The sequence below is a fragment of the Pan paniscus genome, chromosome 1, assembly GCF_029289425.2.
Source record: "Pan paniscus chromosome 1, NHGRI_mPanPan1-v2.0_pri, whole genome shotgun sequence".
In the NCBI taxonomy this organism is placed as follows: Eukaryota; Metazoa; Chordata; class Mammalia; order Primates; family Hominidae; genus Pan; species Pan paniscus.
In genome coordinates this window covers 128,301,714-128,326,876 of record NC_073249.2, presented here as the reverse complement: position 1 = coordinate 128,326,876, position 25,163 = coordinate 128,301,714, and the positions used below count along the sequence as shown (strand labels likewise).

The window sequence follows — 25,163 nt, the reverse complement described above, 5'->3', positions numbered from 1 at the left end:
TCTCATATACTCATAACTGGGCTTCATTAATTCTCACCATTTGGCTCAACTTTTTTTGTTGTCTCTCCTCATTTTTAAATTTTTACTGAAGTATTCTAAAGCAAATTCTAGATATAGATTATTTTATCCATGGTATTTTTATATTTATATTTTAGTATCTTTGCATTTTCAGAGTAATACTATCAGGTTGGAATAATTATTCTCATTTTAAAAGTGAGAAGACACTTGAAAGGTAGAGTAATTTGCCTAAGTTTATATATAGGTCTTGAAATGCAGAATAGGATTGGAGGTGATGGTGTCTCTTGCCTGCCTCAGACAGTGCTGCCTATCAGAAAGCAGGTATAGAAGTGGGAAAAGTGAACTTTTAATCTAACGAACTTCTACTAAGTGCATTATGAAATATTTTTTAAATTTTGCTTTAAATTTAAGGATTTAGGTTATTATTGAATACAATATTGAGTGCACTTACATCAGGTGAGTGGGGGAGTCCTTGAAACTTCCCTGTAAATCTGTAATATTGCAGCCTCCTCAGCCCTGACCTGGCCAAGGACTCTGCATCCCCTGTCCCTGCTTTAATTTTCTCCCTAACTTTAATCACTTCCTAACATATGACTTCCTAATTAGTTTTCTTTGTATATTTTTCTCTGTCTTTCCCTCTCCATAATTGAAACTCCTTAAGGGCAGATTTTTTTTATTTGTTCACTGGAGTGCTCCCAGACCCTTGTGCACTGCCTGGCACATGGTAGTCACTCAATAAATATGTAGTGAAGGAATGAGTGGAAGCCACAGTGACTACTCTGATTTGTGCAAGCATAGTGAAGGCTTGAAGCATGAAGTCTCTACAAAATCAGACTGTGCAATTATTTCATTATTTAATTAATATTGTGAAAACCAGAAAAGATGAGTACAAATACAAAGAGTCCTTGTGTCTACGAAGTCTAACTTGCATGGCTCTATGCAACTTAGAATTATTATACTATGAATTATTCTCACGTTTCTTGACTATGTATATTAACTGAAATTCTGTTCTCTCCAGTGGAATGTGAGTGGGGAGTGGTGGGCTGCTGTAGACAGAGTAGGAGAAAGGAATCTGTGAGAGAGAATAACAGAAAACGTAGAACTAGAGGAACTAGTGCTCAAGGGAAAACTCATCTTTATTATTTAGAGAGAACCCCAGATTAACCTTTTCTATTTAATAAGAAACAATTGACTCCTAACACTCTCTCTATATATAGTTAAGAAACATATATATATGTATATATATGTTTATATACATATGTGTATATGTTTATATATACACATATGTATATATGTTTATATATACGTATATATAAACATATATATACACATATGTATATATATGTTTATATATACGTATATATAAACATATATACACATGTGTATATATGTTTATATATACGTATATATACACATATGTGTATATATGTTTATATATGTATATATAAACATATATAAACATATATACACATATGTGTATATATGTGTATATATAAACATATATACACATATGTGTATATATAAACATATATACACATATGTCTATATATACACATATGTATACATATGTGTATATATAAACACATGTATACATGCGTGTATATATACACATATATACATATGTGTATATATACACATATATATACATGTGTATATATACACATATATATACATGTGTATATATACACATATATACATATGTGTATATATACACATATATATACATATGTGTATATATACACATATATATACATATGTGTATATATACACATATATATACATATATACATATAGTTCTTAACTATATATATATAGAGTTAAGAGTCACTAGAATTGACTGTGAAAGGCTGCACATGTGTATAGAAATTGTAATTGCATCTTTTGAATTTTAGAATTTGTTTTTAGGTGTTAAGTAAGGATATTGAAGTTAGTGGTTAGACAAAATTTTGCTCTTGATGAAATACTAGAAACAGTAGAATATTTTAAAGTTTCAGGAGAATAATAGCATGGCTGAAAAACCAAGCATATGTTAAGAATGGCCTATATTCATGTTTTAAAATGAAAAGAAGATTAACCGGGATTGTTCCAAACACAAAAGCACAAGGAAAAAAATAGCCTGGGTCCAAATATGGCTGGGATTTCCCAACTCAGTTAAAAAAAAAAAAAAACACATTATTTTTCCACTGGGCTTGCAAATATTTTGTCTTCTGCTGTATAAAATTTTTTTTGATATTTTGTTATAACTTAATCAGTATATATTTATGATTTCACTTGGGTGTGTGTGTCATGTCTACTCTAAAGTGTTTAATACCCATGTAGCTGCTACATTGTAAGACTGGAAAAATTTGAAACTTTAATTATCTGCATTATATTCTGTAAGATACTTTTGGTTGATTAAGTTTCAAAACAGACACATTTAACAGAGACATTGCAGGTATTTTTTTGTTTATCATCAAAACAAATTTTTCCTAAAGTTTATGGGGACTGAGTTAATGATTTGTGAATGGAACTGTTTATATTTTCAAATAATTAATTTGTTTATAGGCCTTCTCACTTTTAAAATCCCTGTGCCTTATGATGGTATCTTCAGGAGAAATCTACCAGAGTTACTCTAAAAATGAACCGGCCTTGATTGGTCACAGAAAGACTGAAAGGAAGTTGCTTAGAAATATGCAGGATAGGGTCACCATGGCAACGTGCCCTTGTGAGGTCCTTCTCAGGAGCCATCCTTTGCAGTCACCATGGCGACCCTGGCAGAGAACTGAATATAGCTGTCTGCCTGGTTGTTTACCATGGCAACTCAGACAGGGCCATTTTGGAGACAACCCAGGGGCCATTTCTATGGAGACATTGGGGCAGCCTTCAGAGACTCCATCAAAGTCACCTTTGGGTGTGATGCTACGTGCAAACCCAGCAAAGCAACTGATAATGAAAAGGTCAGTGAAATGAAGCTCTAGTAAGAAAAGCAAAGATTAGAGGAGTTATAGTTATTGGGTAGAAAGACAGCAGTTATGTAACATTCCAGAGGACATTTGACTATGTCAGGTGACCTTTGTGTGGATTTTGTGGCATGCAAATACAAGGGCTCTGGTCTTTTTACCTTGCCTATAATCCTGCATTTGAACAATAATGGCATTACAGTTACTTTTTCTTACCACACAGATATACCCACAAAAGGTATGTGTTTTTCTGCAAACTAAAATAATATCTGACAGTGAGTCCTTGATGCATTACATGGTTAGTTGCAAAGTGGCTCCTTCTTAGAGTTTGTGGTTTGTAGTTCTTATCTCACAGCAATAAAATTAATGGTTTCAAAATTACCTAAGTCAGTAAAGACATTTGGAATCTTCATTTGAAGGTCAGTTCAGCTGTTCATGTAGAGTTTTGTCATCTAAGCTTTGGAACTTGATAAATCAAAGATCAAATCCTAGCTTACCTGTTTATGAATTTTGTGACCCAGGACAAGTTTTCTAACTTCTTTCAGCCTCATTTTATCATGTATAGGTTGAGGAAATTATTAGTACCTTTCTAATAGGCTTGTTTAAGGATTAAATTGTGTAATGCAAATAAATTGCTTGGATCATAGTAAGCACTCAGTAGCTTTTAGCTGTTGTCATTTTGATGACAGTATAGAGGTAATGTTTGAGATTGGTCCTATAAAATGACTATGGAATTATTCATTGCAAAGCACAAGGAATATTTCAGGTAGAACGGGTATTATGAAAAGCTTTAGAAGCTCAAAAAGCATGCTAAATTGATTAAACCAGATTGGTTTGTGGAGGGGAGGGTACAGTAAGGAAGAGGGGATGTGACTTAAAGATGGACTGTAGTCAGGTGGGAAGGAGGCCTTATCTGTCAGGTTGAGAAATATGTACTTTATCCTTTGCTCAGTATGGATGCAGTGGGAACCTGAACTGAAGAGGTGGCAGTGGAGTTGCAGAGAAGAGTTAATATGAGAAAGACGTAGGCAGAGGGTAGAATCCACATCACTTAAAGAATGAAGGGCAGCCAATGTTTCAAGTTGTTAATAACTAACATTTCTAACTTGCAGCAGGGCAGATCGTGGCTCTCTACACTGAGCTACAGAATAAAAAGTGAAGAAGAAATTTGGAGGTGTGCAGCTTTACATAATGATAAGATGATATTTAAGATGAGGTATTCAACAAAAACTTTTCAGCAAAGTTAATTGACTATTTACCATATGAACGTCACTGTTCCCAGCACTGGGGAAAGAAACCAGGTCCTCATGAGGCTTATGTTTTAGTGGGTTAAAAAAAGAGTAAATAATTAAAATTTATAATATATTATCATATAGTGATAAGCGTGGAGGAGACAGAGTGTTGAGGAGCAGTGCAATTTAGGATTAGGGGTCAGTAAAATATTCACCAAGGAGGTAATGTTTTAGTAATATGTGTACCTGGGGGAAGAGCCTTTCAGGCAGAGGGGACAGTACATGCACAATGAAAGTATACTTGTACATTCCAGAAGAAGCAAGAAGACCAGTGTTGCAGAAATGAAGTGAGCAAGTAGAAGAGTTGTGAGAAATGAAGTCAGGTCTAACCAGGGGTTAGACCATATAGAGCTTTATAAGGTTTTGGTCTCAGTGAGATAGGAAAATAGTAGAACAGAGGAGTAACATAATCATATTTAAGTTACAAGATGATTATTGTGCTTGGGGAAAGCACAAGATGATGTGCATGTGGTATGTGCATGGGATGGAGGAAAGCCAGAGCCGGAGAGTAGCTCTTAAAGTATTTCCAGTGAGACATAATAGCTTGGACCAGAGCAGAAGTGATGTTAAGGGGTCAGAAGCTGAGTATATTTCACAGGAAGAGCTGTTTGCTATTTGGTGGGCTGTGGATCGTGAGCCAATAAGGAGAGGCAAGGATGATTCTGAGGTTTTAGACAGAGCAACTGGAAGGTAATAGTTGGCATTAATTGAGATGAGGAGACTTTGGAAACAACAGGTTTAATGGGGAAGATAATTTTCTCAGATTTGGAAAGGTAAAGTTTGATTTGCCTATTAGTCACCCAATGGAGCTATTGAGTAGGGAGTTACATGTAAAAATTCATAGGTTCAGCTGAAGATATGTATTTGGAAATTATTAGCAAATAGATGGTATTTAAAGCTATAAGATTTGTCAAGGTCATTAAAGTATGAGCCTTTACTTTATCCTGTCAGAGCCTTGGCATATTTCAACATTAAGAGATTAATGATAATGGAAGAATCAGAAGTTTTGGCTGAGGAGGAGAAGGGAAAGAATTTGATGTAGCTTTGTCTGGTGATAGATCATTGCACCAGTAAGATTAACTAAACAGATCTGATTAGGGTCATCCAACTTTTTAAACCATTTCTCCATTTATGAGGCATTTCAAAAAACAATTTGATATATGATAATTAAAATATTTCAAGAGTAATTGAGTTGCATTATGTGCACCAGTAAAGAAGATATTCAATGTGATAGATACCATCCTATGAAAGCCATAATTTTTGACTGGGATGATAAAGGTATAATAATAACTGAGATTATGAGGAAACTCAGATATTTGGAGAAACTTATGGGTTTTGCCATTTTGTTATAAGTTTTCAGAGTCAGAGCTTCTGTTTGAAAATGCTTATTCACTTCACTGCTTAACTGTAAAATAAATAAGGTTCATCTGTGGTGCTAAATAATACTGCATATCTATTTTATTTTTATTTCTGAATGGATGATTTATAGTTTTCCACTCAAAGCAGCATTCAAATATAAATGAATATGAATACATTTGACATTTAGCAATATGTGCATAGAATTGGAAAGTTGGATCTAGATATAATGCCATAGCTGTTTAGCAGTATATTTATGTGAGCAAAGAAATGCATTTTCATAAGATCATCATAGTCTGGAATTTTGCACAGCCACATTCAGTAGATAGAAACAGATACCAGATTATTCAAGCTGGTCCTTATTCAGTATGACATGCTATTTTTGGCTAGTGTTTTACTCTCATCCTTAAATAGAGGTTATTAATTTTCAGATGATCTTGGTAGTGTATAAATGGTGCACAGAGCAAGATTGCCTTCTCTCTCTAATTCTAGGAAGCTTTAAAGAAATAATTTTGACATAGCAAGCCTTGCTTGTGATCAGAGCTGAAGGTTGCTGCTTCCTTTTCTTAAATATTTTCTGGCTCACTTCTCTCCTGAACTTTTTAAAAATTATTCCTTTCTATATGCCTCATTTCCTAATATAATCTGTTTTCTACTCTGCTTCTTTTTGTCTGTTTACAGCTATGTGTCTGTCTCTCACGCACAGATACATATCCATCCACACATGTATACATATACACACACACACAGCAGTAAAGAACATGACAGTGTCCAGTGGGATGAGAAGAGGCTTTTTTTCTTGCATATTTCCTTTTATCAGTTTATCCTAAAAGGCACCTGGCTGACATTTCCTCAAAACTTGTTGGTCAGAATTGTGAAAAGTCAGGATCAAACCAGTCACATGGAGTGGGAATGTGGCCATCAGAATTTACTTATCAGCTGCAATACACACCCAGTTACAGATACCTGAAAAAACTGGGGCCTTTGCAGAATGTAACGTGGAGAGTAGAGGATGGATTCTGGGTAAAACACTAATAAATGCTGGTCACAGACAGTGCAGCAGGGTAGTGGGTTTGCACACACACAGCTGGCGGGGAATTTGGAATGGTGCATGAGTGATGCTGTAATCAAGAAGGCCCTCAGCAGCCAGCTCCTCCCAGAAGAAAGTACCAGGGAGTGCCTAGAATTCCTCTCCCTTTCTGTCTTCTCGGGCAGCCCTGTCTCATTCAAGGCTTCATTGGCTTGAGTGGTAGGTACAAAAGCAAAACTGTGTTCTCCTATTTATATAAACTTGTAAAGGATAATAATGAATATTTGATTAAATTGCAAAAATCACCATATCTACCTTATGAATAGGAGTCTGTTGAGCCTGAGATCTCTGGTTGGAATTTTACCATATTGGATTTTTCTCTCTGTCATTTATTTTTGTGCCCCTGGCCACTTCCCAACAGAGCAGTCTCTGTAAAGTATTTAATATAAGGTCTTAATCCCAGTTGCAGAGTTGTGTGTAATTTAAAGCACAGCATTTTGTGGCAGAGGCCATTTACTGCCTTTGTAGTTCTGGGCCAAGTTCCTTAACATTCTCCATACTTTAGTTTACTTAACTGTGAGAGATGTGGGTAATGCCTTCCGTAGAGTGTTGTTAAATGAGCATATTGAAACCTTAGTCCAGTGCCTAACCAGGATTAGATTGTAAATATTTCTATAAACGATGTTAAAGGAACTTTCTTTGAAGTATATATTAGTTTCATTCTTCTAGATCAAAGTTTGGAAAGTGTTAACTGCAGTCCTGCTTCTGAGACCTCCACAGTGTTAATTAAAATAAGAAAAAAGAAAAAGCAAGGCAGCAATTAGCTTTAGCTGTATAGTGACCACTCCCATTTGCCCTACCTGGTCGCTCTAGGCAGTTGCATAGATACTTTAAATTGTATCTGAATTTATGCAGACTATTGAGAGGTTGTGCTTTGGACTCCTACGGAATTATTTTAACTCAGCTCACTCGATGTTGTAACATTGATGCATCAGAAGGACATTTTAAGGAGAACCATAGATCTATTTATGATAAACATCAACAGCACTATTTTATATTTTTCTTTTATGAGACCTCATGAGAAAGCTTTCATTTACATCTCAGCACCAGCAATATGGTTTCATTTCTCCTGAGTAGCTAGTGTATTTTCAGCTTGTACACATCTTGGGTTTTATACCTGATCTTATCCCATTTATCTCACTTTTTACAGTAGTTACTAGACTATTGAGAGCCCCAATTCTGATCCACTTCTGTCTAGCAAGTGTGTCTTTTTTGTGTCAAACTCACCCTTGGCTTTACCTTGTTTTTTTCCTTACTCTTATGTTCTCATTGCACTAATGTCTTTACTTTCTGTCTTTAAACTTGTAGAGTACAATTGTGGAAGCTCTCTTATATGGAATATGGAATCTAATAAGGAATAAATTAGAAACAAATTAATAAGAACTAGAGGTAAAGTATTCCAAATCATTTTAAAGACCACACATTTCTTACAACATACTGTGACCCACCCTGCCCAAGTGTGTTTTTAGTCATTTCTTTTGAAATTCATAAACCGCAGCATGTCTGTTATGAACACAAACCTGAACACGGAATGACTCATGTAACCGTTACCCAGAAAACTTGTCAAGAGATATTAGAGGGTGAGGTGAAACATACCGTACTATTTTCAAAATTTTACCAATGAAATTTGCTTAGAGAAGTAACTGCATATTAAGGTTTGCTAATTTGAAAGTAGAACATAAAAATGTACAGTCTTGATGAATAAGGCCTGTGTATGTTTGTGGTGGGTGAGGGTGAAAGGGGAGAAGAAGGAAGAAGACAAAGACTGTGGAAAAAGAGAAGCAGTGTAACAATGTTGCAGATAATTTCTAAAGAAAGACTAAGCTCTGTGTCTTTCTCTAGGAAGATTTTTTTTTTCTGTTGCCTTAACTGCAACTGAAAAAGTAACAGATGGACAAGTAAAAGGGGTAGTTTAAAATTCCAGTCATTTCTTCTCAGGGTTTTAAGAAATTCTACTTACGGTGTCCTTTTGATTTGTGGTGTATTTTATGGGGTTTGCCTGACGTAGATAGAAAGTTTAAATAGCTTTCGTATATAGAAACTCAAACCAGATTCAATTTCTTTTTAATTTAGACTTTTTGTTAATAAGAAATATGTCCTAAGGATCTGTCTTACATATCTCTTTCACTCTTGGCCCTGCCTGGGCACTTAATAAATATTTCATAATGCTTAGAGCAGTAACACACTAGGAATTAGAAGCCAGGAGAAGGCTTTGATTCACTTTTATTTAACTTGTGACCTTAATCAGACATTAATTATTCTTTATCCATTAACATGCAGAAATTACGCTTAAAGAATTTTTTTTGAAGATGAATTAACGTTTATATATCTAGGACTTGTGTTAGTAAAAATTTTGGTAAGTTATAGTATGAATATGTAAAATGTTAGATAATTCATCATGGTGTTATAAAACATTATTTAAAGTATAAATAGTTATTATTTTGAGCTCTGTCACCCAGGCTGGAGGGCAATGGCACGATCTTGGCTCACTGCAACCTCTGTCTCCCGGGTTCAAGTGATTCTCCTGCCTCAGCCTCCCAAGTAGTGGGGATTACAGGTACACGCCACCACGCCCAGCTAATTTTTGTATTTTTAGTAGAGACAGGGTTTCGCCATGTTGGCCGGGCTGGATCTCGAACTCCTGACCTCAAGTGATCCGCCTGCCTTGACCTCCCAAAGTGCCGGGATTACAGGACTGGCCTAAAGTATAAATAGTTTAGTACTGAAAATCAAAAATTGTATTCCCACCAAATAGAGAACCAGTAGTTTTCCTCTAGCACATTTGGATATATTAAATTAAATGCATTTTGATTTATTACTGGCATACCTTGGAGATACTGTGTTCAGTTTCAGACTGCCACAATAAAGCAAGTCACAAGAAATTTTTGGCTTCCCAGTGGATATAAAAGTTATGTTTGCACTATACTGTAGTCTATTAAATATGCAATAGCATTATGTGTAAAAAATGTACATAATTTAGTTAAAAAAGATGTCATTGTTAAAAATGCTAATGATCATATGAGCCTTCAGAGAGCTATAATCTTTTTGCTGGTAGAGTGTCTTTCCTTTATGTTGATGGCTGCTGACTGATCGCGTGGTGGTTGATGAAGATTGGGGTAGCTATGGCAATTTCTTAAAATATGAGAACAAGGAAGTTTGCTGCAGAGATTGATCTTCCTTTCACCAGTGAATTCCCCGTAGCATGCAATGTTGTTTGATAGCATTTTACCCACAGAACTGCTTTTGAAATTGGAGCCAATCCTTTCAAAACTTGCCACTGCTGTATCAACTAAGTTTTCATAATATTCTGAGTTCTTTGTTGTCATTTTAAGAATACTCACAGCATCTTCACCAGGAGTAGATCCCGCCTTGCTCATCCATAAGAAGCAACTTCTCATCTGTTCAAATTCTATCATGAGATTGTAGCAATTCAGTCATCTCTTCAGGCTCTACTTCTAATTATAGTTCTCTGCTATTTCTGCCACACCTGCAGTTACTTCCTCCACTGAAGTCTTGAACCCTTTGCTCAAAGTCATCTATAAGAGTTAGAATCAACTTCTTCCAAATTCCTATAAATGTTAATATTTTGGTCTGTTCCCATGAATCCCATATATTTTTCATGGAATCTATAACGGTGTATTCTTTCCAGAAGATTTTCAATTTACTCAGTTCCATCAAGGGAATCACAATCCATGGCAGCTACAGCCTTACAAAATGTATTTCTTAAATAATAAGACTCAAAAGTCTAAATGACTCATTGACTCATGGACTATGGAAGTTACATTAGCTGACATGAAGGTAGTATTAATCCCCTTGTACATTTCCGTCAGAGTTTTTCAGTGACCAAGTACATTGTCAATAAACAGTAATATTTTGAAAGGAATCTTTTTTCCTGAGCAGTAGATCTCAAGAGTGGGCTTAAAATATTCAGTAAACCATACTATAAACACATAACTCTGTCATCCAGGCTTTGTTATTTCAGGTATAGAGCACAGACAGAGTAGATTTAGAGTAATTCTTTAGGGCACTAGGATTATCAGAATGTTAAATGGACATTGGCTTCAACTTAAAATCACCAACTACATTAGCTCCTAACAAGAGAGTCAGGCTGTCCTTTGAAGCTAGGCATTGACTTTTCCTCTCTAGCTATGAAAGTCTTAGATAGCATCTTCCTCCAATATAAAACTTTTGTCACCTGGGCACAGTGGCTCACACCTGTAATCCCAGCACTTTGGGAGGCTGAGGCAGGCACATCACCTGAGGTTGGGAGTTCGAAATGAGCCTGACCAACATGGAGAAACCCTGTCTCTACTAAAAATACAAAATTAGCCAGACATAGTGGCACATGCCTGTAATGCCAGCTACCCGGGAGGCTAAGGCAGGAGAACTGCTTAAACCTAGGAGGCAGAGGTTGCAGTGAGCCGAGATCGTGCCATTGCACTCCAACCTGGGCAACAAGAGCGAAACTCTGTCTCAGGAAAAAAAAAAAAAAAAAAAAAAAAAAACTTGTCTACATTGAAAATCTGTTGTTTGTAGTGTAGCCATCCTCATCAATGATCATAGTTAGATCTTCTGGATAACTTGTTATAACTTGTACATCAGCATTTGTTGCTTCATCTGGCATTTTTATCTTACGGAGACAGCTTCTTTCCTTAAACCTAGTGAACCAACCTCTGCTAGCTTCAAACATTTCCTCTCCAGCTTCCTCACTTCTCCCAGCCTTCATAAAATTGAAGAGTTAGGGCATTGCTCTGGATTAGGCTTTGGCTTAAGGGAATGTTATGGCTGGTTTGATCTTCTATTCAGACCACTAAAACTTTCTCCATATCAGCAATAAGGCTTTTTTTTTGCTCTCTTATAATTCATGTGTTTATTGGAATAGCATTTTTATTTCTTCCAAGAACTTTTTCTTTGCATCCAGAACTTGTCTAACTGTTCTGTGCAAGAGGCCTAGCTTGCAGCCAGTCTCAGCTTTTGAAATGCCTTCCTCACTAAGTTTAATCATTTGTAGCTTTTGATTTAAAGTAAGAGATGCTCAATTCTTTCTTTCACTTGAACACATAAAAGCCATTGTAGGGTTATTAGTTGGTCATATTTCAATATTATTGTCTCTCAGGGAATACGAAGGAGAGGAACAGAGACAGGAGAATGGTCAGTGATACAGTCAGAACATACACTTTTATGGATTAGATTCACTACTTTATATGGACACAATTCCGTCCCCCCTTCCAAATTACAGTGGTAACATCAAAGACTGCTTATCACAGATCACCATCACAGATATGATAATAATGAAACAGTTTGAAGTGTTGTAAGAATTACCAAAATGTGACACAGACACGTGAAGTAAGCACATGTTGGAAAAATGATGCTGGTAGGCTTACTCAGTGCAGGCTTGTCACAAAGCTTCAATTTGTTAGAAAAAAAATGGAATATCTGCAAGGCACAGAAAAGCACAGTACAATAAAATGAGGTATAGTTGTATAATTAGTAGACTTTGGAGAGTAAGCCTTTTCTCTCTGGTGAATCTTAGTCAGTAGTCAATTTAGAGGGGTGTCAATGCCCCAATCACATGGCCATTCAACTTTCAGAGAATTTCTAGACCCAAACTAGTGTTTTCATTTTATAAGCATATTTAACATCTATTTAGTACATGTTGTATGCCAGGCACTATGCTAAGCATTCACATATATCAGCCAATGTCTAATCCTGTGAGATAGGTAGTAATTTGTTCCCATTTTTGTGGATGGGAAAATTGAGTCCTAGAGAGTCAATCAGCAAATAGTTCTTAGCTTCTTAAGAAGACTGAAAAAGCCCGTCTCCCTAGGAGCTTATTCTCTAGTGGAAGGATGCTGAAAATAAGTAAAAAAATTAAATGAATATGATAATTTTAGACTGTGATTAGTGCTATAAAGAGAATAAAACAGGGTACTATGATAAAGAATACCAGGAGGGGAAGTATCTAGAGTGATCAGAGAAGGCCTTTCTGAGGAGATGACCTTGAGAAGAGAGCTGAATCATCATAAGGGGCCATTGATCCAAATTCTGGAGCACCAGTGTTGGAAGAAGGAGGAAAAGCCATGATCCTCTGAAATGAGAATGAATTCACATGTTCCAGGAGGTTTGTTAGGTTGCAAGTAGCTAGAATATGAAGGACAGAGGCGCAGCACTATGGCATGAGGACTGAAAGCGAGTGGACGAACAATGTGTAGGCCTTGAGTTTTCTTCTGTTTGCAATGGAGAGCCCCTGAAGGGTTTCAAGTGGGGAAGAGTTGTGATTTGATGTGTTACATGTTTTTAAATTTATTTCCAAGTGACAAACTTACAGAAAATTTGCAAGTACACTTCAAAGACCTGCATTTCTTTTGAACCATTGGAGAATAAGTTGTAAATCTAATAACCTTTGAATAGTGTGTTTCTTACAAACAAGAATATTTTCCTATATAACTATAGTACAACCATCAATAGCAATAAGTTGATATATTTATATTATCAAATGCTCAGACCCATTCAAGTTTCACCAGTTCTCTAATGTTTTTTTGACAGTATTTAGTTAGATGTCTCCTTCAGTCTGGAACAGTCTTTCATCTTCCCTTAACTTTCATGGCCATTCTACATTTGAAGATTATTTTGTAGAATGCCTCCTATTTTAACTTGTGTCATATTTCCTTAAACTTAGATTTATAGTATCAGTCTTTGACGGGAATGTCACTTAAGTGTTACTGTGATCCTTTCATTGATTCCTTTTAGGTAGTATATGATGTTTATTTGTCCCATTAATGATTCTGCGCCCTTTGATGACTGATTAAGGCAATGTCCGTCCAGCTTCTCCACTATAAAAATCACTCTTTTTCCAATGTAATTAGTAAGTGTTTTGTGGGGAGCGTCTTTGAGACTGATGATCCCATGTCTTATCGTACTTTAACTTTCAATTTATTCATGTATGAATTTGTTTTTATTTTAAGACATGGGTTTTATTATCATTACTTGTTTTGATGCACGAGTTACCCAAATTTGATGAGTGGGACCATCTTCAAGCTGGCTTCTATGCCCTTTTGATATGTTCACATCATTTTGATCACCTCTTTGCTTCTGATACAACAAAACGTTCTGACTCTCGTATGCTTTACCTGGCTCAGCCCTGGAATCAGTTATTTCTCTAATGAGCCCTGGTTCCTTTTGGTAGAAAAAGTTATGTTTAGAATACAATATCTTGGCATTAGATGTGTTCATTGCTATTGAGGTATCACTATCCAAGACCTTCTGTATGAGTAGAGCTAGGGAGTATGTCTGTTTAATCATATTCACACACACACACACACGTTTTTATATCTATGATGTATTTCTGTATTTACATATATATAAAAACAATGAATTTACACCAGTGCCTCCAATTTTAATCTAGTTATAGGGATTCATTCTTGATATCTTTTATTTTCCGTATTTGTAGTTCCCTTTCTGACAGCGAGAGATAGGCTCTCATCTTTTTTATATCTACTTATTTGATTAATCCCCCTGTATATAACCAATCCTGTATAGCCCAAGTCATCTTTCCTAAGTTGGTGGCACTTTCCACTCCACTTGGGCTTTCACACCCTGCAAGGGCCATACCTCCTCTTTACCACACTTCTGTTTCCCCATGGTAGGTTTGCCTCCTATCCCCATATGGTGCCTTCTTCATCCTACTTGGGCAGTTACTCCCTACTCTAGGCCACTGTTTGCAGGAACTACCTCCTCATCTCGCTGCTTTGACAATCTGTGCTAGGCCACCATGACTTTGCCTCCTTTTCTCCACCAGTGTGGACATTAGTCTTGTTCTACCTGCAGTGATTAACCTTTAGAGCTGAGTTGTTCATGAAGGGAAAAGAGAAAGGAAGAGTTTATAGTTACTCTCAAATGCTCATTATGTTTCCTGCATGGGAAAACAGAAAGCTGTGTTGAATCCACTACCATGAGTAGGGGGTGATGATGGCATAAAAAAAGAAGGTAGTAGTGGAGATTTTGATAAGAAAGTTAAGTGATTTGCTCACAGTTATACAGCTAGCTAAATAGAAGAGCCAGAGTTGTGACCTAACTCTGTACTCCCTGATGTATCATAAATACAATTTTTTTTTCCCAGTGGGTGGGTCTGAAGTCCATGGAGATGAGAAAATTTTAAGGCAAGTAACAATTATCTGCTACTAAAATCAAAGCAAAAAGGAATAAAAGTTTGGTGTTTTCTTCTTTTATCTTCTTTAAAAAATATACTTAGATTTCATAATAAATTATAAATTGCAACTTGGAAATGCTTTGAAATACATAGGGAGATGAGAAAATTTTAAGGCAAGTAACAATTATCTACTACTAAAATCAAAGCAAAAAGGAATAAAAGTTTGGTGTTTTCTTCTTTTATCTTCTTTAAAAGAAAACTTGGATTTCATAATAAATTGTAAATTGCCACTAGGAAATGCTTTGAAATACATAGAGTTATAATTATCTCAGAGAGTTGAAAGTCTTTTTTTCTTTCAAGGAATTATTATATAGAATTATGTGTTAACTAGATCAACAAGTCATACTAAAACTAATTGATGATAACAATAATAATAGCTAACATTTCTTGAGCACACACGATGTGCCAGGCAGAGTCCTAAATGTTCTATGTGTATTGTTTCACTTCAGTCTCACACAATACAATGGGGTGTAGGTACTATTATTTTCCTCATTTTATAAGTTTTATATGTTTTATAAATGTCACAGTTGAGGAACAGAGAAATAGAATTACTTGAACAACATTGCACATGCAGGAATTTTTGAAGCAGAACTTCAGAAATTGTGCTATTAACTATATTTCAGGACTTCAAAACTGTATTCCAAGACAATACTTGTACATAGCCTACTACTGCTTTACCCGTTGCAGAAACCGCTATATCTAATCCCAGAACAATCCTCAGAAAATACTTACCAACATGCTTCAAATAATTAATACCAATCAGAATTTGCACGTGATAAATTCTCTTTGCCAGAACATCATTGGTGACTTGAAATATTTTATTACAGTGAACTGGCAGTCTTAATAGTGTTTATTTTAGGTTAAATTGACCTGCCTTGTTTATCTCTCAGTCACAAAGAGGGTATGAAATGAGATAAGGAGGTACAGTTTCTTTCCTTAATGTATGTCAGTGGTTCTCATAAGCAGTGTGGGTAGGGAGAGGGTAAGAGGCATTTTCAAAATACACAAAATTACAAAGATAGTGTCCTTCCCAGGAGGCAGATTCTGTTGCTTCTGAGACCTTCTTATTTAGAAGCTTTTAATGTAAACTTAGTAAGAAAAAAGACAGATATCCGTGAAATGCATTCAAAATAAACCTTAATGCATTTAAAGAGCTGTTGCAGACCCTTGTACCAGGAAAATGCAAGACATATAATGGGCACTCCATAAATGAGGAAATGAAAGGGGCATGCACATAGGTCAGATGGCGAGAGAAGTGCCAGATGTGCGAATTACTTATTGCACATAGAAGTGCAAATGTAAGGCTTCCCTAACACACTTCCTGAAGAAGGTCCCTCACCAAAAAACATAGTTTTTGTCCAATGTCAAATTTTTAGTTACAATATTTAAATTAACTTTGAGTCAAGATCACACATGAATGTGTGGTTTTTAGTATATATTAAATAATACATTAATATAGAAATAACACCTTTTCCACTTTCACATGCATTTTCAATACTTCTTTTATCATCTAACACTTTTATTGGAAGAGGAAATATATACACACATCAGGAAAAAGGAACTCAGAGTCTCCATTTTTATGCCTTATTTTCTGAATCCAGATGTAATGTGTCCCTACAAATATTACTTCCCAACCACCACTACTCATTTATATAACATTAGGTACTTCAACATTTCATTCATCTCGTAAGATATATAGTCTTGATCTCTAACATAATTAGTGCATTGCTTATAAAAATAACCCCAAATTATGATTTATTTGAAAAGATAATATATTCACATGGCTCAAAATTCATAAATTTAGAAAACACACCTAGTGAAAAGTGTGCCCATCCCAATATCCTATTCTCCCAAGTCCCACTACCCATGTTATTAGTATAAGCGCATCCTATTGTTAGTTACTTCTGTAGCCTTCCACTTTCTTTATGCATATGCAATAAATACCAATATACATTCTGACTTTTTAATTCGTGTGGTAATACACTCTAAAGATTTCTGCACTTTGCTTTTTTAATGTAATAAGATATCTTGGAGATCATTCCATTTATTGGTGTTTTACAGCTACATGATATCCCGTTGTATGGCTGTGCAGAATTTATTTAACCTGACCCCTGCTGGTAAATATTTATTTCTGATATTTTGTGACTATAAATAATGCTTTACTGAAGAATTTTGTACACGTTATTTGTAAGTATACCAGTAGATCTTTAGAATACTTAGAAGTGAAATTGCTAAATCGGAGGGTATTTGATTTTGATAGCCCTTTACTAGATGAGTGATCTTGAGCAAATTAGCTAACTTCTCCATGCCTCAGTTTATTACTTCGTGTATTAGAGATAATAATAGTACCTAGCTCATAGTGCTAAATGTGTTAACCCATGTAGGGTGCTTAGAATATTGCCTGGCCCATAGGAAGAGATAACAGAATTAGCTCTTCTGCTGCTGCTGTTCTTGTTACCACCCAGCTGCTGTCCACAGAAAAGCTATTTACATTCTCACCAGCTGGCTTATTCCTGTACCCTCCACCCCCAGTCTTGTTAAGAGGAGATATCAAACCGTTGAATCGTTGCCACCTCAAAAGTGAAAAATGGTATCCCCTTGTAGGTTTAATTTGGCATTTCTCATCTGATGAGTGAGGTTAAGCATTGCTCTATATATTTAAGTAAAATTTGTATTGCTTTTATCTGTCAGTGTCTGGTCTTTGTTCATTATATTTTCTCTATTAATTCTTGATCTCTGTCTTTCTGATTTATAGGAACTTCTTATTCAGGAAATTAGTCTTTATTTTTTATTTATATTGTAATTTTTTGTACTGATTTTTACTAGCAGAAGTTTCTAGTTTTTATGAAGTCAGGTTTATCTATCTTTTTCTTAAAGATTTTACTTTTAAGGACGAGTTAGAGAGTGTTCTACTTCAGGTGACAGAAAAAAATGTCTCGTGGTTTCTTCCATTAATTTTTGAGTTTCCTTTTTTACAATAGAATCTTTGAGCCATTTGAAATTGATTCTTATAAATATGAGGTTTTTGAGTCAACTATATATATAATATATATTTTTAATGGTATATATCAACTATATATTATATATATTTCAACTATGTATATTATATATATTATTCAACTGTATATATTTTAATAACTGTCCCAGTCGTAGCCGTTATCTATTGAATAATCATGTTTTCCCTAGTGATTTGATGCTGCCTTCGAAATATACTTAATTCGTTTTCATATGCAACGATGATAAGACTTTCTATATGTTCTCTTGGTCTGTTAATGCTCCAAGACCATACTGTGTCAATAATGGAGGTTTTGTAATATGTTTGATAAATGGCAGGACTTGTCTACCCCCACTCTTTGTTCCTCTTGCTTGTCTATTTACAGAGCTTTTAAAAGTAAACTATAAAATATTTATAATAGTAATCAAATACCTGAATCATGAGAGATTTCCTAGAAATAACTGTTGTTAATCTTTGTCTCCTTTCTTTAAAAAATAACTCCGTTAGTAGACTACTATGTATATCTAAAACTACCATTAATTGAATTTGCCTCAGGCTAATATTTCTTATAAAATATTACCTCATTTTTCAAAATGAAGTGATTGAGAAAATATTCAGTAATATTAGAGTATTTCTAGGAAAACACATGAAAGCAATTTTATCCTTATTAAAGGATACTTTGAGTGAACCCCTAATTTTTATACTTGAGCTATACATATGACACTATTCCAGTTACATGATCACAACTTTCTAGAGCCATGCTATACATTATGGTACCCACTGGCCACATGTGCTATTTACTCTTACATTTGAATTAATTAAAATTAAACACAACTAAAAATTCAGTTTCTCAGTCACACTAGCTGAATTTCAGTAGTCACATGTGGCTATTGGTACCATTTTGGACAGTCCAGAATGGAATATTTCTATCATCACAGAATGTTCTATTTGGCTGGATTTGTTTTACAGTGTGTTGCAGCCTTAGGTGCTGTCTTTTATATATGGTAGTTTGGTTGATCGAATCAAAGAAGGGAGATCATTTCTCATGGAAGTTTTAGCTTTGGTAGGGATTCAGACAGAAAAGAGATGAATGTCTGAAAGAAACATCAGGGGAATTCACCTGATTAAAACTACAGTGTACACAGTACTAGAGCAAAAATAATATGGTAGTCATCAGACTCTTTTGATCCCATACTCCATCAAATAAATATTTTTTAAGCACACCTCCCAATAGATGTTCATTTTTAATTTACAGATTATTTACTTGCACCTCAAGTTGAGTATTCCCAACGCATTTCTCCAAAACCCAAAATGCTCCAAAATCTGGTACTTTTTGAGTACTGACATGACGCTCACAGGAATGCTCTTTGGAGCATTTTGGATTTTGGATTTTCAGATTAGGAATGCTGAACCGGTAGGTGTAGTGCAGATATTCCAAAATCTGAAACACTTCTGATCCTAAGAATTTTGGATAAGGGATACTTAACCTGTACTGTACTCATGTTTCACTTGTGTTATAAACTGTGCATGTAAGTAGACATTAAAGACAATGCACAGCAGTTAAATATAAATGGAAGTTCCTTTATGTAGTATTGTGAGCTGTCTTGTATATGCCTTAAACCTCATCTACCCAATTTTGGAGTTTTGTAGTATGTTAAGGTTTGCATCACAAGCTATAGAGAACCTAGGTTCTAGATCAAAGTTTCAAAATAAGTCACTTTTATATTTCAATAAGCCTTATTTTTTCTTGTAAGTAAACTGGGAAAAATAATATTTACCTTACAGGGTATATTGAGAACTAAATGAGATAATATATGAGATATTGTTTAGTTAAGTAGTGAGTAAAAAAAAATATTTAATAACAGAAAATTGGCCTGTGAAGTTCTGTGAAATAAATAAATTTTGATTTTTGGCTTTGAAATAATTTTAACTTTGGAAAGCCTAATGGTAATTGAACATACTGCTTTTCTAGGCTTAGGTTATATTTTGCAGAAAACTATAGGGAATTACATCTAAAGAGGTAAAGGACTGTGAATTTTTTTGTTTTATTTTTAAGGAGCCACATCATTTCTTTTTAATAGAAATATATTAATGACTGATGGAAGCACCTAGAAAGAAGTGAATCCTTTATATTCTGATGTATATTTAGTGGCTTTTGTTGTATAGAAGATTCTGAGGAGATCTCTACCTGTTCTAAAATGTGGCCCTTTAAATAATTGGTTTTCTGTTTCCTGCAATGTCACAAAAAATTATAATCATGATTTGAGGGATGTTAATGGTGTTGAAGGTGCTGGCTTGAAACGTGATGCGTTAACTACATTTGTGGGTGTTTTATGACTCAATTTGTCATTTTTAGAAAATGCATTGTGTTTTACTGAACAAGTTACGTTTGGATAACAAAATCTGCAGTGGGTTTCAGAGAGAGAGGTTTCCACTTTTTAAGAAAGGTATGTATTGTAAAGTATGTAAAAAAGGTACTACTTAGTAATCACATGTATGCTTAAGCAGCATTGTATAATCAAGCATCTAATTTCTTTAGACACATCTCACCTCTCTCACGAATGAGAAAATAATACAGTTTTATTGTTAAGAGCCCTCTTATCTTTCCCCTGCAATTTAATTAATACTTGTTAAGAAGAGGTAGCTGTCAGATTAGAAATGAATTTCAGAATTTTCTATTGTCTTCTGATGGAGTGGCAATCTTAATCCTTTTATTTAGATATATTATTTTCAAGAACTTTTCAAAGTGATAATTTCCCAGCTTTTCTGATTATGAAGAGAAGTTTTTAGCATTTGAATAAATAGATTGAATGGTTGATTTTTTTCCATAAAAGGAAATAACAGATAAGCCATTTAAAAAGGAAAACAATGATGATATTTTTAAGTAAGAATAACTATCATCCTCAAATTTTATTATTTTGCTCAAAAATGTTGGTGATATATCTTTATGTAGATACACATATATGTAAAGAAATAATACTCATAAAGCCAGTAGGAGAAATAAGCCTGGATTAATTACTAACCTTTCACTTTCCTAAAATCACCCATTCAATCTACACATATTTACCAGATTCCCACCTAGTGTAAACACTGGGGATAACAATGAAAAGATGAATAGACCCCAGGCCCCTCATGGTAGACCTTACATCCCAACAGAAAAGTACAAGACAAATAAATAAAATAATTGCAAGATCTAATGAATGCTAAGGAAATGAACAGACTGAGATAGGAAATAGCAAAAAACAAAGACAAAAAACAAAAAGAACAACAACCCTGCTTTGTACATAAATGTTTTGGGAAGCATTATCTGGGAACTATTATTTAAGCTGAGATGAAAGAAAACCAGCAAAAGACTTAAAATAGGTGATTTTTTTTAGATACTTCACTCTTTGAAACTCCTTCGGTATCTCTCAATAAAGTTTTAAATGTTTTTTTTTCCCCAAAAAGGCTGTATATACTTTTTGTTAAATTTATTACTAAGTACCTTATTTTTTTGGCTTATATTTATCATAAATTTTTTATTTTAAAACATTTTATGGCCTTTTTTTGGCCAGAATTAGAGAAAAGTAATTCACTTTTGCATACCTATTCTATATTTAATGATTTAAGTTATTTTTAATTTTAATAATTTATAGACGGGTTTTCTACATAGAAAATTCTAGGTCGGGCACAGTGGCTCACACCCGTTTTGGGAGGCCGAGGTGGGCGGATCACCTGAGGTCAGGAGTTCAATAGCAGCCTGGCCAACATGGCAAAACCCCATCCCTACTAAAAATACAAAAAAAAAAGTAGCTGGGTGCAGTGGTGCATGCCCGTAGTCCCAGCTGCTCGGGAGGCTGGGGCAGGAGAATTGCTTGATTGATCCCAGGAGGCAGAGGTTGCGCTGAACTGAGATCGCACGACTGCACTCCAGCCTGGGCGATGGAGCAAGACTTTGACTCAAAAAAAAAAAGAAAGAAAATTCTATTATGGGTGAATATTGGCAGTTTTGTCTTATTTATTCAATAATTAGACTTCATATTTCCTTTTTCATTGTTAGCTGGCAAAAAAATTATAATGTTCTGATAGAACATTCTTGTATTTTTCCTGATTGTAAAGTAAATGCTTCTAAGATTTTTGTCATAAGTAATAATGTTTGCTATAGTTTTTTATCCTATATATTTTTAATCAGGCTGGGGCAGTTCTTACTCCTATTTGATGAGAGTTGATTCATAAGTTAATATCGAACTTTCAGAATGATTTTCTGTGTCTACTCAGATAATTGTACATTTCTTATTATTTTCTTGTGGCAACTTACACTAGAGATTTTCTCATGTTAACCATTCTTGGGGCCCTGGGTAAACCCACTCTGGCCATTGCTGGGTTTGGCTTGCTCACTTTCTTTTTTAGGACTTTTGTATCCACATTTCTGAATAAGAATGATTTGTAATTACAGTTGCTTCTGCCAGAAATGCCGCTTTTTGTATCAAAGTTATGCTAGCCTCATAAATTTTTACATACTAGATTAATTTGTATGAGAATGCTATTATTTGTTAATGAAGAAATAACTCTTTTCATAATGTATTAGGAGCAGACCTCATAAGATGTTTAGACATTAGGGGCTTAGTAATAATATTGGAAAGACTCTAAATTTTAATTGTGCTAACATATGACCTTACTATTGTATGTATAGAGACAATCACGGGATAAGGATAAAGGATGCTTATTTGCTCTAGTTCTAGATTACAAAATCAGGGATAAGTGATGGAAGATTATTAATTAAATAGTCAACATGGGTGGCTCTTTCTTAGAGAACTGAAATTTCTCCCTAGATTGCTTTTTAGCAATAATAAATTGCAGTGATTTTAAAAGGTTTTGACTGGATATTTTCTGCCATTCTGGCAGCTATTCCTAGAGAAACAGACTGTAGGGAAGCTGATTTCTCAATCCATAATTTTTATAATTGATACTTTGATAAAACTGTTAGTGATTATGAAAATTAACTCCTCTAGAATCATCATGCTAAAGTATATTAATTATTTATTAAATGTATAGTTTAGCAGTCAAGCAGAGTTTCTTTTAACACATATTTTAATATGGTGTATGGTTCAAACATTTTTACCAAAAGAGTTTACTTTCTATGGTATAGGAAAGTTGGAATATATGCTCCAGTAAGTCTGAGAGGTACCCCCTCATGGGCAATGCAAACTCAAAATTTCTTTAAGCTCTCCTGTTTTAAATCTTGTGTGAATATCACTACTCCATGATATATTTATATTTGTTAATTTAAAAATGGTTTAATCTCTGTAAAATATCTATGAAAATTATTCCATGTTTATTCATGACTTTGGCGATCCTTAGGCCATCGCTGAGTGTTGATGTAGATATAGGAATCCCAATTTGAGAAAAACATGTTAAAGCATTCCTTAGTGGTCTCATCGTGAGACTATATCCGGATTGGAAGGACTTTGTGATATTAGGCAAAGATTTGCCTCTATGAAAGAAGTGTTCCAAAAACGAATGAGAAAGGAAGAAAAACATTTCACAAGGGGGCACTGTGCCTGGTATGGTACTTGGCATGAAGTAAGTGCTGAAGAAATAGTTGTTGGCTGAGTTAATATACTTTAAAAAAACTGATCTCTAATAAAAAACTAAAGGCCTAAAAAGATGTTTGGAAGTCGAAAGGGATGGTCTTGGCTTTTATTCTTCTTAGATTGCTAGACAGCTTTTTTTAGTTACCAGGAAGTATATTCTAAAGTGCTTTCAGATTCAGGGGGAAAACATCCATTTGCATATTTTTGTCTTAGGGTATTTACATTCCATAATTTGCAAGACACTAAAATTTCTTGGATTTGAGAGGAATAATTTATTGAGGTAGCGTGGCAACCTAAGTTTCTAAAATAGAGGTAATTTCTGGGCTTTTTGGCTTCAACTATCTGATTTGGAGAAGACTTTTTGGCCTGAAACATTTCATTGTTCAGTTCACCCACCAACACTCTCAGGCTTTGTCAGGGCTATTGAGGAGCTCACTGAGTTATTAATAACATAGCTCTTTGTTTCTCCTGTGGTTTTCTTTTCTTACAGGTCCTCAATTCCTTAACACAGGATAAGGGAGAGGGCAGATTCATTTAGGACAATTCTGATACCTTAAGAAAAATCTTCTCATAATCACACCAGGGTGCCGCATTTTACAGAGGGGGAAACTGCACCCTCTGAAGGAAATGACCTTGTCTGCATTCACACAGTTAGGACTCGAACCCACAGGACTTCAGAGCCCAGACTTTAGATCACTGACTGATAAATATGTGTGATTGTAAATTTTTAAAGTTCAGTAAGAAAGGAGCAAGAGAAGCAGGTAACACCAAATTGTTAATACCCTAAGGCAACTGAGAAAGATGAAATGTTATTTCTTCAAAATATTTCTTATCGTTGAGGCAGGTGTTGCATCCTCTTCGTAACAGGTACATGTCTTTCTCCCCACATGTAGCAGAGCACTGGACATGTAAAAATGTCCTGGAAATAAAGATGTCATTCAACTGAGCTTGATTATGTCTGATTGTTTACTTATCTATATTAGTATGTACCTTAATTTCATCAAGTGAATATTTAGTCCAGTAAGGAATATCCATTGAATATGGAGATATATTTCCTTTTTAAGGGGATTTTTTTGGATCTAGATTGTCTGGATTTCTTAAGATTTAGTTTGGAGGGTACTTATTTTATTTTAAAAAGAAAACTCATTGAGAAACTCTAAGGCAACTGTTAAGGTAGAATGCCAGGGAATGCCCAGTGCAATGTGAATCTTAAGTCCCTGCTAGACTGTAAACTCCCAGAGGCAGGACCTTCCCTCTCATATTCATCCTGTACCCTTGGTCCTGTGTCTAGGCCAATGCCTGGCACATAATAGGCACTTAAAAATAAAGTTTTTTTGGCCGGGTGCAGTGGCTCATGCCTGTAATCCCAGCACTTTGGGAGGCTGAGGCGGGTGGATCATGAGGTCAGAAGATCGAGACCATCCTGGCTAACACGGTGAAACCCCGTCTCTACTAAAAATACAAAAAATTAGCTGGGCATGGTGGCGGGCACCTGTAGTCCCAGCTACTTGGCAAGCCAAGGCAGGAGAATGGCATGAACCCGGGAGGTGGAGCGTGCAGCAAGCTGAGATTGCGCCACTGTACTCCAGCCTAGGTGACACAGCGAGACTCTGTCGCAAATAAATAAAGTTTTTAAAAAATGATTGTTTACTTTTCTACCAAATTTATTTTGCAAACCACAGCAGCCCTGT

The 25,163-nt window shown here is 35.1% G+C and overlaps 1 protein-coding gene across 2 annotated transcripts in view; it reads left to right on the top strand.

The window, feature by feature from the left end:
• The window catches only part of SNX7 (sorting nexin 7), a 102,594-nt gene that overhangs the window by 44,202 nt on the left and 33,229 nt on the right, over positions 1-25,163 (top strand). The gene's annotated exons all lie outside the window — the stretch shown is intronic.